Source organism: Dermacentor variabilis, chromosome 5, assembly GCF_050947875.1.
Source record: "Dermacentor variabilis isolate Ectoservices chromosome 5, ASM5094787v1, whole genome shotgun sequence".
NCBI classification, from domain to species: Eukaryota; Metazoa; Arthropoda; class Arachnida; order Ixodida; family Ixodidae; genus Dermacentor; species Dermacentor variabilis.
Genome location: NC_134572.1, coordinates 20,949,523 through 20,964,424, shown reverse-complemented (window position 1 = coordinate 20,964,424; position 14,902 = coordinate 20,949,523). Strand labels below are relative to the sequence as shown.

The following is a 14,902-nucleotide window of genomic DNA, read 5'->3' as shown; positions in this document are numbered from 1 at the left end:
TAGCTTTCACCCCTTATATACCCTTATACCCTTATATATAGCTTATATATACCCAATACCCTTATATATAGCTTTCACTGATTACGAGAAAGCGTTTGATTCTGTCGAAACCTCAGCAGTCATGGAGGCATTACGGAATCAGGGTGTAGACGAGCCGTATGTAAAAATACTGAAAGATATCTATAGCGGTTCCACAGCCACCATAGTCCTCCATAAAGAAGGCAACAAAATCCCAATAAAGAAAGGCGTCAGGCAGGGAGATACGATCTCTCCAATGCTATTCACAGCGTTTTTACAGGAGGTATTCAGAGACCTGGATTGGGAAGAATTGGGGATAAAAGTTAATGGAGAATACCTTAGTAACTTGCGATTCGCTGATGATATTGCCTTGCTTAGTAACTCAGGGGACCAATTGCAATGCATGCTCACTGACCTGGAGAGGCAAAGCAGAAGAGTGGGTCTAAAAATTAATCTGCAGAAAACTAAAGTAATGTTTAACAGTCTCGGAAGAGAACAGCAATTTACAATAGCTAGCGGGGCACTGGAAGTGGTAAAGGAATACATCTACTTAGGGCAGGTAGTGACGGCGGATCCGAATCATGAGACGGAAATAATCAGAAGAATAAGAATGGGCTGGGGTGCGTTTGGCAGGTATTCTCAAATCATGAACAGCAGGTTGCCATTATACCTCAAGAGAAAAGTGTATAATAGCTGTGTCTTACCAGTACTCACCTACGGGGCAGAAACCTGGAGGCTTACGAAAAGGGTTCTACTTAAATTGAGGACGACGCAACGAGCTATGGAAAGAAGAATGATGGGTGTATCGTTAAGGGATAAGAAAAGAGCAGATTGGGGTGAGGGAACAAACGCGAGTTAATGACATCTCAGTTGAAATCAAGAAAAAGAAATGGGGGGGGGGGGGCATGGGCAGGACATGTAGTGAGGAGGGAAGATAACCGATGGTCAGTAAGGGTTACGGACTGGATTCCAAGGAAAGGGAAGCGTAACAGGAGGCGGCAGAAAGTTAGGTGGGCGGATGAGATTAAGAAGTTTGCAGGGACGACTTGGCCACAATTAGTACATGACCGGGGTTGTTGGAGAAGTATGGAATAGGCCTTTGCCCTGCAGTGGGCGTAACCAGGCTTATGATGATGATGACACTTAACATCCTCACAGTCCTCTCACGGAAGCGCTGGGGCTCTGACCGTAAATACCTGCTACACATATATCGCACTTTAGTACGTCGCATATTAGACTATGGTGGCATCATATATGGTTCAGCCAGACAGTCTTACATCAGGCGACTTGACTCAGTTCATAACCTCGGCCTACCAATGACAAGTGGCGCTTATTGAACATCACCTGTCCAGAGTTTATACGCCGACTGTAGTGAGCCTCTTTTACAGCAGCGCAGAGTGCTAGTAGCGTTTTCCTACATACTCATAATCCAATCCTCGCCACAACACATATGCTTCAACATCACATATGCTTCAACATCGTCACACAGTGCAGCTGACGCTTACATTATACAAATAAACCAAACATGATTAGGCCGCTTATCCTGCTATACGCGGAATATTGTCGGGATGATGACATCCTTCGAGAAGTCCTCCAGGTTGCCAGAAAGCCAGAACGTTTGCCCCCGTGATGTGATTTCACACCGTTATGCGACTGGACACTATCACATTTAAACAAAAGAGACACACCACACGAACACATTATGCAAGAATTCCGCGCTCATCATGAAAAGTATAAAAATTATGGACCTTGGATCCCTGAAACGGCGTTTCGTCAGTGGAAGTGGACACGCGGCGCCCAACGGAATGACGAAGCAAATTTGGCGGACTGCCGGCATGAAGCGCTAGGCCAAGACCGCAGATAGCAAAGAGATAACGCAAGCTGCTCGCGGGCTGGACCGGCGGTGACCTAGCAAACGTGACGAAAGGCAGGGGGGCTGCGACATCGGCGACACAGACGCTCTTTTTGCAGCCAGTTTCGGTTTCAAGGAGCCTGCCATGAGGAACTAATTTGTTCGCGTAGCTCCCACATGAAATCCGCTATTCAAAATTTGATTTTGGGGGTAGGTAGTGTCGAGGACGGGCCCCAAAGTGCTCACCTATTGTTGATAATTAGAAAGTTAATTACTGTAACTTCGCTAATTAGGCGCGTAATTGCGGAAATTGCTCTGTGTCTAGAGGCCGCCTATCCGCGTACACTCAAATGGTAAACATAAAGTTACAGTGATTTATATTTTTCTAATCTTAAAAATTTGGTGCAGCTAAAAAACACACCTTGTATTGCAGGAGTGCTCTATAGGCCGCCTGAATCGCCTATCGCTGTCTTGGATAACTTAAAAGACCATATGACAACCTTTATTAAGCGAAATGATCGCATTATTTTAACAGGCGACTTCAATTTACCGGATATTGACTGGTCATCGTTCGCACTTAAAGCTCATACTGATAAATCAAGTCAGGCCATGCTTGATATAGCCTTATCCTTTCACTTGACGCAAACTGTAGAGCACCCCATCTGAATACAAGGGAGTTCAAAATCTGTATTCGACCTCTTTTTTGTTTCAGGAACAATTCTTGATACAACTAAGTGTGTCGTAATACCTGGTATCTCCGATTACCAGGCCGTTCTCCTGACTCTTTCCGGACTGACTGATGATAAAGATTGCTCTCAGATGCATCTTAGAAACTTCTCCCGTGCTGACAATATCTCCATTATCGATGTGCTTTCCTTTAATTTTTATACATTTTGTAATAACACTGCCAGTGTTCAAGAACTTTGGGACCAGTTTAAGGCCATGGCACATGAATATATTGAATTTCACGTGCCGGTTATTGTTAAAAAGAAAAGAAAAAACACATGGATTTCTCGGGTGACACTGCAAGTAAAAGGGCAACTGAAGCGCGTGAAAAAGAAAAGAAAAGCAAATATTGTTTCTCCAGAATTGGAACAAAAGATCGCTTTCCTTAGTGCTCAGCTAAAAAAAACATACGGTCATTGACAAACATTGTTATTTTGAAAAATGTTGACCCAACTTTATATCAGGGTCTCCCGAGAAATTGTGGTATTTGGTTTCCCAAACCTCTAGGGCCCATGAACAGTTTGAATTCAAAGGTTTTCTGGTGGCGCACAAGCAGTATCTGTCTTCAATGAACATTTTAAGTCCGTATTTATTAACGAAAATAATATTTTTTATATTTTTCCAAAATTTGAAGCCTCGCTCCTGCCTTTGGGGGACCTTGTCATTAGTGAGCATGGTATCTTAAATATGCTGCTTAATCTCGATGTAAAGAAGTCACCTGGGCCGGACAACATACCTAATGCCTTTTTGAAAAGATATGCACAATGGACACATAAATATTTATTTGTTTTATTTACAAAGTCTGTATTTGAATGTGAAATTCCGACAGACTAGGGGACTGCCAGAGTGAAACCGCTTCACAAAAGTGGAGACAAGCGATTGGTCAGGAACTACCGCCCAATCTCACTAACATCGAATGCTTTTAAACTACTTGAACGCATAATTCGCAATCACATATCAGACTTCCTCAGAGCTAGATATTTTTTTACTAAATATCAGCATGGATTGAGGAGAGGCTACTTGACTTGTACACAGCTAGTAGAAACTATACATGATTTTGCCTCTTCCATTAACGATGGAACACAGATTGACGCAGTATTCAAGAATTTCTCGAAAGCTTTGGACAAGGTTACTCACGAAAAGTTAATTTGTAAATTAGACACAATACTCCATAACAAACAATTAGTAAAGTGGATTTCAGCTTACCTCTTAAACAGAGAACAATTCGCTGTTTTTAATCATCATTGTTCTGACAGGCTTGCGCTTCACTCTGGCGTCTCTCAAGGCTCTGTTCTTGGGCCTCTATTGTTTTTAATATATATTAGTGATACTGTCTCTAGCATTCCTGTGAAAATTAGACTTTACGCTGATGTTTGAAATAAGAAGTGTCTCAGATCAACTACTACTGGATAGCGCGTTACAAGAAGTTTCTGCATGTTGATAATCATGGCAAATGTCCATTAACTTTGAATAAAAAAACTGGATTAATGCGTATCACGCAAAAAAATATGTCTTACCGTTTGATTACAGTATCAATGGTGTGACACTTAAAGAAGTAACCGCATATAAATGTCTGGGCATCTGGGTCAGTACCAATCTTAGCTGGAATAAACATATTGATTTCATAACGTGTAACGCTTTTCGTAAATTGCTTTTCTTAAGACGGGCATTGCGGTTATCCACTCCATCCGTCCGCCTACTTGCTTACAAATGTATTGTTTTGCTTACCTTAGATTATGCAGCTATCAATTGGGACCCAGTCACTAAGACTAACATAAACAAAGTAGAGAGGTTTCAAAGGCGGGCTGCTAGATACATATATAACAATTACCGACGTACATCGGTAACCCATCTTTTGGTCAAAGCTGGCCTGTCGACGATAGCCGAGCGAAATCATTGCACAACTTAAATACATGTACCAATTAATTAAAGGACACTACAGAACTGAACTCACCCATTTACTTAATTTTTCGTCTGTATATGCGACTCGACAACGACAGCAGCTAATTTTAGCACCTTTTCGCGTTCATAATAAACTGCTTTAAGTACTGATTCCTTTCACGAACTATAACCGATTAGGATAACCTTGCCGACAATGAAGTGTTGCAACCATCATTGACGTTGTTCGCACAACATATTACCTAGTGTGTGTTACTGCATTTTGCCAGTTTATTGTTCTATGGTATATTTCATTTCTACTCTTTGACATCTTGTTCGAATGTTGTATTCTTAATGCTGGCTGCAGAACATCAACCTGCACGCGTATTTCTTTTTGTTTACATTTCGCCTGTTTTTTGAAACTGTTCTTTTTCCCCACCCTGCGATAATCCCGATATTGGGATTGCAGTATAAATAAATAAATAAATAAATAAATAAATAAATAAATAAATAATGCTGTTACATCACCGATTATGGGCGGCTGCGTGCTGTCAAAATTACGCTTGCTCCCATTCCTACCATTGCTCTAACATTGTCGCTCGTCGCTCTCTACTTTCCGGTCGAGAATTCTGTGTCAAGCTGATAACGCGCAAGCGGTTCGTGACTCGGAAGTACCGGGCTCGCAGCGTTAAAAAAGGAAATACGGGCAAGACAGATGACGATTATTGTTGTGTGGCAAATCTACATCCCAAAGGGTGCAACTGTTTTTAGAGTGCACTCTACACTCTTAAACAAATGTACAACCCTTCGGGGTGTATAGTTGCCACACAACTATAATCGTAATCTGTCTTGCTTGCGTTTCCTTTCTTGAAAACGCTGCGCTCGCTACTTTCCTGTCGGGAATGCTCAGTCATGCTGATAACGGGCATGCCGTTCGTTATTTGGAAGTACCGGGCTCGCCACGTTAAAGAAAGGAAATGCGGGCAAGACAGATGACGATGATAGTTGTGTGGCAAATGTACACCCCAAAGGGGGCAACTGTTTTTCGAGTGTAGCCACAAAGCATTGCATACCACCCTCAGCAGCTGCAGTGGTGGTTTTCAATACCTTCGCTGGTCATCCACCTTCACAGAGTGGAATGGCTCATTCATTTATTTTTTAGTTTGTGGCTTCCCTGCAGTACGTATCTGTGCGATATAGATAAAGAAGGCATCATGTACACAGTGCACGTGTTTATTTAAATTATTTTTGAAATGTCGAAGACGGTTCAGATCTTTTTACGTAGACGCTTAAGGTTCGGCACTAAGTAAGGCTGGCATAGAGTTAGCAAAAAAATGATTTGCCTTTTCTGGCAGATGGAAATGTTGGCTACGAACGGAGAAAAAGAAGGCCAAATTTGTCCCTTTAGAATATTACTCCCAAACCGTAACGCTGTTACGTCAGTGTAACCTCATGAATTTCGGCATGCCGAAATTTTTTCAGAGCCAAAATTTCCAGGGCCGCACATCGCATTCTGAGTGGAGCGCCCCAGCTCCCACCATACAAATTGTGTGGGCTCCGGAGCACGAGTCCTTACTCGGCAATCAGCAAGTACACGCCTACGCCCGAGCGCATGCACACCAGGAGCCGCGAGAAGAATGCACCGAGCAGTTTCACCTCAAGCCGCTACTGTTAACCTAAACGCACATCTTACAACTCTATCACCTTTCACGAAGAACACTACCACCGCCTTATAATGCTCTGAGGCGAGAGGAAGCCGTAATATGGCGGGAACTTCAAACAAACACATATCCACACTTGAGTGTACGCCATACACCCTGCGCTGTATTCCTATAAATGCCCACACTGCGATAAATGCGCGACGCTTTACCACATGGGGCTTTCGCAAGCACACCAGCCCTCGCACCCATAACACACCTCACCACTCGGCAATGGGAGGCAGCGCTGTCCATATCCGACTCGACGGACCAGCCCAACCTGGTCAACCGAGTGAGATGGGTAGCTGAGGCCGCTGTACTCCTGGACTGAGGGGACCACCCACTGCCGGGCGGAGCAGCTACCTACGTTCGCGTGCTGTTTTGCATAAAGCTTATTCTCTCTCTCGCTCTCGTAGTCTTGTGATCTTGTCGTTGTCGTCACCATGACTCTGTTGTAGTTACAAGACGTCATTGTCATCTTCATTTACGTGCCCTCGTCGTCATGCTGCTGTCGTTGCCGTCGTTATGCCGTCGCATCATCATGTCATTGTCGTCAGGCTGTCGTAATCATCATATCGACGTCATTGTCGTCGTCATGCTTCATCCCCGTCACCGTCGTCATCATGCGGGCTATCGTTGCCTTCGTCACGCCATCGTAATTGGCATGCCGTCGTAGTCACTGCTCCATCGTCGTTGTCGACGTCGTCACGCCGTCGTTATCGTCATCGTGCCGTTGTCTTGTCGTTGTCGTTGCACACCCGAATACTCGCCTTACACGGAAGCGCTGAGCAACACGGAAAAACTTTGTACATTCCTAAACAAGTCTAGTTAGCAAGATCGTCATCGTGCCGTCGTCTTGTCGTTGCACACCCGAATACTCGCCTTACACGGAAACGCTGAGCAACACGGAAAAACTTCGTGCATTCCTGAACAAGTATAGTTAGCAAGATGGGGGAGGTGTGATGAGCTCTTCGTGCACCGTTGCTCTCCACTAGCAGGGAAACTCAGGTTAATTGCTGAAAGTTCATACTTGACAAAACAGCGCAACAAAATAACAATCAACGCCCAGGCACTTCCTACAGATGGTTAACCAGCGAAGCGGAAACGTGCGACCCCAATATTTATCACTGGGTTAATCCCGACCGTTCATTAAACGATGGCTTGGTAGGCTGCCGGATCCTTGGTACGCAGTTGCTGCTTGAGCTCGGCTGCGCGAGCCTGTTCTGGTGCCCAGGCTGCAGCATCGGCATGGCGTAGACGAACTCGTTCCCGGTTCTCCTCGCAGCGTTGCTGATCGAAAGCTGCCTGCTCCTGAGGAGTGCGTATGACGAGTGGCTTACCGATTTCGTAGCCGGAGAGAAACTGCTGCGCGCGCGCTCGGCTACGACGGAGAACAACGACGTCACTACGGTTGCAGCCAATAGCGCGCTTCTTGTTCCCTCTCTTTTGTTTTTCGCGCATGCGCATGGGATTGCGCCGGAGGAGTTTTCAACGTACAAGCGACAGACGAACGGATGAATCGGCTAGCTATATACAGCTTCGCTGTAAAAAAACTTGCCGAGAACGAAAATGATAGCTCTCGTGTAGATGTAGATTGTTGTTGCTGCCTCAGAAGATGGCTCGTAGCTGCAGAACTTTCTTCATCCTCATCTCTTTTGGCACTGTTTCGCTAGTATGAGCTGTCCACATTTCAGCAGAGCCCGTATATGGTAAAGAGAAGAATTGTAGCAGCGATTATGATCATCACAATGAATCGGGGTACACAGCCGAAAGCTGCCTATCCATTGTCATCATCGGCGAAATAGTAGTCGTCTCATGTAACTGTTTGGGATTTATGGCTTGAAGGCGCGACATTCGGGCAGTGCAGTATAATAACGATATAATAACAATATAACTTAACAAACATCAATGGCGCATCCTGGGGGGCGGGGGCACGCCGGTCACGTGCTCCTCCCCCCCCCCCCCCCTGAATGGAAAAATTTCTGGTTACGCCACTGATGGACACCGGTCACAGACAAGAAAGATTATGCTGAGTGACTCTAAATCACATTTCTTTACTCCCACGCTCTACTATTTAAATTTAGTTTTGTTTTACTTCTAAATATACTGGAAACCGCCTGTTTCTTGGCCAATCCCCCATAGTGGGCATGCGCCAGTGTTAGGAAACAGGACGAGAAAAGAGAAGACAAAATAACCGAAACAAGTGAGCACAATGTTACTTAAATTGATATTTTCATAATCGAGAATACGGATTGAGTTCGGTAGCAACTCATTGCTATCCCTTCTTCCTTATATGGGTAGGCCGTGTTTTTACCGAAGTAATCTTTCTGAACTTCCGTCGCCTACGTCTTTTCAGGTTGGATTCTTGGGGGCAGTCGTATCCAATCCGATCTGCTCATTACGCGCCACCAGAACATTCGCTCTGCAGTTCTTTGACATTGTATTACAAAACAACAAATCTGTGGCAATGGGTAAGTCACCCGTGTGCTGATGTGTCACGCTCTCTCTGTTACCATAGTGGGGACATTCATTGCAAGTCATGGCAATCCAGTTTATTGACAGTGTGCTGCGTGATAGAGTGTTATACAGAGCCTATATAGGTTTGGGTTGTATGAAGTAAGTAAAATAACCGGCATCGCTGCGTGATTGCGCTGTAACACACCAGTATACTGAAATACTTAAGTCAGGTGCTACATCCCTAGATATTGTAAAGTGTAGTGCTCTAAGTATATGGCTGTGAAAATCAGGGGTCAAATTCAGAAATCTTTTCGTTAGTAAGCACTCTTTCCCATTGGTCAGGAACTTTCACTAATAATGCGTCAAACATCATAAGAAATTCTAGAGTAATAACCTTTTCTGAACCGTTTTTACTTAGAGGTTAGGTTCTATCTAGGAAGCATGCTTCTCGTGAACTCTGCGTGGTAGCTGTCTCCGGTCATGTGACGGGGCACTGCTTCTAGGTCCCGTCGCAGGCTTTCCCCCATGATATGCCTATATATCTCGTGTCCTGATATTCAGTCTAGCTAGAAAGAATGCTGCATGGAAAGCTAGAGGCCACGGGTTCGATCCCGACCGCGGCAGCCGCATTTCGAGGGGGGTGAAATACAAGAACGTTCATGTGCATGTTAAAGAACCCCAGGTGGTTAAAATTAATCCGTATAGTCCCTTATTACGGCGCGTTCCATAATGATATCGTGATTTTAGCGCGTAAAACCGCACATTTACATTACGTTAATCATTGCTTTGTTTCATAATACCGGCAGAAGAGCAATCTACGTCTGTGGAAGAACATTCAACTTTCGGTAAGTTATTTTTTCATTTGTTTGGTGAATTAAATTTAGTAACGCTTATTCCGAAATATATGACTTGTGCATTAAGAAGGGGGTTTCATCTAACCTGAACCAACGACTTATAAACATGGTTAACCGCAGTTGAATGAAACCAACGTCATGGTTTGTCATCATGTGGCTCTCTTTAGAGTATTCTTGATGTTCCGCTTAATTCGTAAATAATTAAGATCAGGTACGCAAAATTTTTAATATTCACTTTATAAGGCCAAGTGCATTTCGTTGCGTTGTAGAGGAGGTTCAGAAACGACCAATCCAATTTTTTCGCGGCAACGTACAGGCTGCGTGGCGATTTTTTTTTTCGGCGTTTAAAGAAAGCCCGCAAAATATGAAATAAAGACACATGACTGCGCTCGTGCGCTGAGCCCATGCTTATCAGGGACGACGTTGCTTCCTTTCCGTGTGCCACCACCAAAAATGCTGACGCACTGTGAGGTCGATGCCTGCAGAGCCGCGGCCGCTCACTTCGCCACGGTCCTCGCGCAACGTTCTTTCGCACGAAGCGCGGTTGAAGAGCGCTGCAATGCGGTAGGCTCATGAGCGCAGTCACGGGGTTTTATTTCTTATTTCGCGGGCTTTCTTTAAACGCAAAAAAAAAAAAAATCACCACGCAGCATGTACGTTGCCACAAGAAACTGGATCGGTCGTTTCTGAGTCACTTCTACAACGCAACGAAACGCAGTTGGCCCTAAAGTGAATATTAAAAATTTTGCATAATTCATATTTGTTAATTAACTAACTAAGCGTAATATAAAAGAAAATCTGTAAGGAGTGCCGCATGACGGCAAACAATAAGCCGTTGGTCTCATTCAGCTGCGGCTAATGACGTTCTTTTAAAAAAAAATCTTGGTTCAAGTCACGTACAATACCCTGTATGCAATAATATTCTCGCAGAAATCTGGTATGCAGCATTTTTAAAATGCTTCTTCCGTATTCCTGTTTGGCTAGCGGAGACACTGGCTACGTCACCGAAGGGCGTTTCAACTTTAGGTGAGTTCAATAGTGTGTTATTCTCTAATCAGTGCGATAACGGTGGAGTGACGCGTGACTTGTGACGAATTCTAGGTGTTTGTTCGTGCTTCTTGCTTTTGTCTTTGTTTGTATTGTCTAAGCTGCGTGACGGTGGGAAGTTTCGGTTTTCACAAAACCTAAGGTAGCTATTTCCCCATACTCTCACCGGCTGCATGGGTATTTCTGTAGTGCTTTGTGATTACAAGATTATATAAGAAATTGTTAGCTTTGGAAATTAATTTCCTTAAAATCCGCCAGATGAATGCATCCACGTTTATAGTGGGAAGATAGATGCAAATTATCTCACTGTAGGTAATTGTTCACTTTATCCAACATTTCTGATGCCTTCCCGGTGAAACATTACATTCGAACGGGAAAAGCTTTCGCTTCTTCCATAACTTTACCTCTTTTTGATTCCTAATTTGGCACCCGCCGTGGTTGCTTATTTAGCTTTGGCGTTGCGCTCCTATCGCGGGGTCGCGGGATCAAAACCCGAGCGCGGCTGCTTCATTTCGATAGAGAAGAAATGCAAAAACGCACGTGTACCATGGATTGCATGCCCGTTAATGAACCCCAGGTAGTCAAAACGATTCCAGACACTCCCACTACGGCGTTCCTCATAATCATATCGTGGTTTTGACCCATAAAAACCCAGAATTGAATTCTTAATTTGTAATTTTTGTGGTGTAGGCGCTAGCGGTGTCAGAGCCTCTTGTAAACCTATAAACTATACCAACCTTCATGACAGGGTGTGACAGCAAGTTCAGGTACGAAATAACTGCAATCTTGCGCGTTGTAGGTATACGATCTCAAGGTCGACTTCTCGTAAAAAAATAATAAAAAGGAAAAGCTCGGCAGAGTTAGTGCGGCTCTTCAGAAAAAAGCGGAGGGTGGGGCGGCTTGTCGATCAGGGTAACAAATGCACAGTTAATCAAACCACCAGCTGCCTTGCAGCAAAACACACATAGGCCAACCTGGTCGTTGTATCAATGTTGACTTGAGGTAACATTTTAAAGTACATCCAGGTTTAATTTATCAATTCGTTGTGGGTCATGTAGCTGCTCACCAGATTTTACTAAGACTTCTATTCTTATGAGGTACACAAGTCGGAGGCCCGTGAAGTTGCCGAAGCTTTCCATATTGACAAGCATACGCGGTCTTGTGTGAGCCAGCCATCTATCGCTTTAACTAAGCAGAAGTTTGCTTTTCTAGGTAATACATAAGTGCACCACGTCCATGCGACCGCTGATACTGTCACCCCACTTTGGCAGTCTCATCTTCTTCATTCTGTATGTGTGCGTGCGTGACTCCGTATATTTAATCGACTTTGAATAAACGTTCAGTTAAAAAACAACGCTTCTATTGTCCTAACCTTTTCCTTGTCACCGCTCTTTTATTTATTTTTGTGCTATAAATCATGAATCTGCTCCAACTCACAAAGTACTCCATTCTTGTCGAGCACTTCTTTTCTATACCGCGTGTAGACTTTCGTCGTTGTCATTCAGATACCATTCGCAGGATTTTGTTGTTTAGTTAAACCAATTTCAAATGATCGTATGCTGTGTTTTGCGTGACGTCATGGAGTGGGATGCGTTAGATTCCCAGGCTAACGCAGCTTCACTGCCTGAAGAAGCGAGCGAGATTTAGCGTGATATCATGAAGCTGTTGTATAAGAGTTCACAGTCAGTGAAGCGAATTACAGCCATCCTATTTGTAAAACATTTTGCCTGCTCAATCAAGCGTTTACATAAAGCAAAATGTCTACGTTGCCTGTCCTAGCAAACATCAGGCACAACTCAACTTTTGATTACATCGAAAAAGGCACATGAAGTGAATCCATCCTGATTTTATTTCCACATTCCTTTCCCTCCTAATCCCCAACAGTGGCCTAGAGCCGTCCCCTTCCTTAAAATAAAGGCTTCATTCATTCATTCATTCATTCATTCATTCATTCATTCATTCATTCATTCATTCATTCATTCATTCATTCATTTCTGTCAAACGTGTGCACGCAGTCGATGAGAGCCAGCTCCCGTTCCTTAATTCTTTGTTTTTACTGCAACACAACAGAAAATCGGTAAGTACGAAACAAATTTTGTATATAGAAGCTTACCGTCACACAGCAAAGGGGCCAGTCGTTTCAGTACACTTTGCTTGCTATTCAAAAAAATGGGTCAAATGTAAACAAAAGGGAAAGATGTATAATTACAAGTGTTTTGTCAGATGAGGTAACAACTCTTCACTCAACGCATGATGGAGACCGCTAAGGCAAAGCGTACAGCGAAACTAACGTCTAACTGCTGTAGCAGTCAAAGCTGACGATTCGACTGCTTAACTAGAAAAAGTGACTGCTATCTCCTTGTGACAGCACGTTTATATCACGTGATGGAACGTTATATGAGCTGCTAAGGACGTGAAGGAAAGCACACTTTCGCAATGAACAGCCTAACATGCTGTTCCCTCTTTTTCTTTTTTTGCGAAGGGCATTCTAAAAAAAAAAAGAAATACAGTATCTTGTCTGGCAGGCAAACATTTGCTTTTCTGCAAAACACAATGCAAAACACAGTTACATGCGCATTATCTTGTAGTCAAACGAAAACAATAAAAACAATGAAAAAATATTTGATGGGACATGAACGTGAACAGCTTTGCAGCTAGATAGAAATACAATAGAATTGCGCACATCGTGTGTTTCTTTGTATAGCCTTTAATTGAACCGTTTCAAGAAATAGAGCTTCGATGAACGTGCATTTTAACAAGTGCGCTGGATCGTCGTATTTTGCGAGGTCGTTTTGAAAAGGACCGCTTTAAAGAAATTGATATTTGATGCTCCGGCCAATAGCCGTGGAACCCAACACTTTTGTTTCCGCAGGCTTAAAGAGTTTCTGTGAGAGCATTTTTTACCTCGAACTGACTTCAAAAAAATTGGCGGTAGCAGATCTTTTTAGGTGAATTCATCAACAGGCGGGCGTTACTTGCATGATAAATTATAATATTCAGGTAATTAACAAGGTACTAATCAACGTCTAACTTTTTTTCTAAGTTCACGTAGTGCACCCCCTGAATTGAAACCGAATAGGTATTGAAGTTAAATTCATGCCGCAGAAGTCGTGACATTACCACCAGTTTCGATACATTTGTTCCGAAAATGTGCCATGGTATTCATTGGCATTCCACTTAACTTTGTCCCGTAGTGCACGAGTTACACCTCTGGGAAAGAATAAAGTCGGGCATCAATCTACTTAGTAATATAATTTAGGAACGGATATCTTTAAACTGAGGATAGTATCATGCTGTTGAATTCTGATTTCAGATGAATTCCAAAAGCTTAGTGAATTCTCGAATGGCCTATTTAAGCTCACGACGACAGTCCAAGCTAGGCGGGTACCTGGTCCTGCCGGCATCCCAGGCAACGAGAGAGCGTACGGCCACTCAGGATGAGGATTCTGTATCACGCTGAGAGCAAAACACGAACGAAAAGAAACGAAGTGGACCACATGTGCTCGATTACTTGAAATTGCGATGTGTGTTCATGGAGCGACGCTAAGTGCGCTCTTCACTAAAGCAAAGCGTCCGAGAATGAATCACACTCTAGTGACACAAACACAAGATAATGGGGAAAACGAAAATTGTCGCGTAGTATGTTTTGCAGATTCCGCGTTTACTAGCTCATCAACGCTTTGCCGCGTCTTTCTGCGCTGTTTCACTCGGGTGAACATAGAATTCGGCGAGGTTCAACTCTGGGCGTCACCGGAGTTGATGTTTCGCGAAACGAAATTTTGAAAGAACAACTCCGAAATTTCGCAGATAGTAAGTATACTCTGTAGTATACTCTGTAATCAAGCAACAACTTGATTTGGGCTAGTTGGTTCATCTCGAGTATAATTTGAAGCATAGCTCGTCTTGTTGTGTTTTCGATTCCTATCCTCGTCGTCTTCGCGCTGCTTGAAGTTCTATTTAAGTACACTCATTTGAAACCCTTTAATATTATGTGGTAAAATGCAAAAGCCCGTAGAAAAGTAACGAATTGTAAGCGATCGGTCTTTCACCCTAGGACCTCCTTCTGCATGTACCGTTTATGATGTGTATGCATATATTTGCTATATTAATAAAGATTGATTGATTAATAGTTTGAGTGAATATTAAATGTGTCGCGGCATCCGGATGACTATAGACAAATTTCGAAGCTTGGTCATGAGTCGAATGCAGATATCGAGGTGAAAATTTACAAATAGTGAGTAGGGCCAATGTGTAACCTCGAAGAGTGGCTGCTAAAACACTCTGAATATCGTGGTTATTTGTTATTTGCTTAGTTGGGGGGAGTCTGTAGCTGGTACACTTGCTGCAGCTGGTGCAGTGCGCTTTCAAAGTTT

General features: G+C 43.4%; 1 protein-coding gene across 1 annotated transcript in view; it reads right to left on the bottom strand.

The window, feature by feature from the left end:
* Positions 1 to 14,902, bottom strand: part of Rrp46 (exosome complex component Rrp46) — a 128,343-nt gene that overhangs the window by 9,023 nt on the left and 104,418 nt on the right. The gene's annotated exons all lie outside the window — the stretch shown is intronic.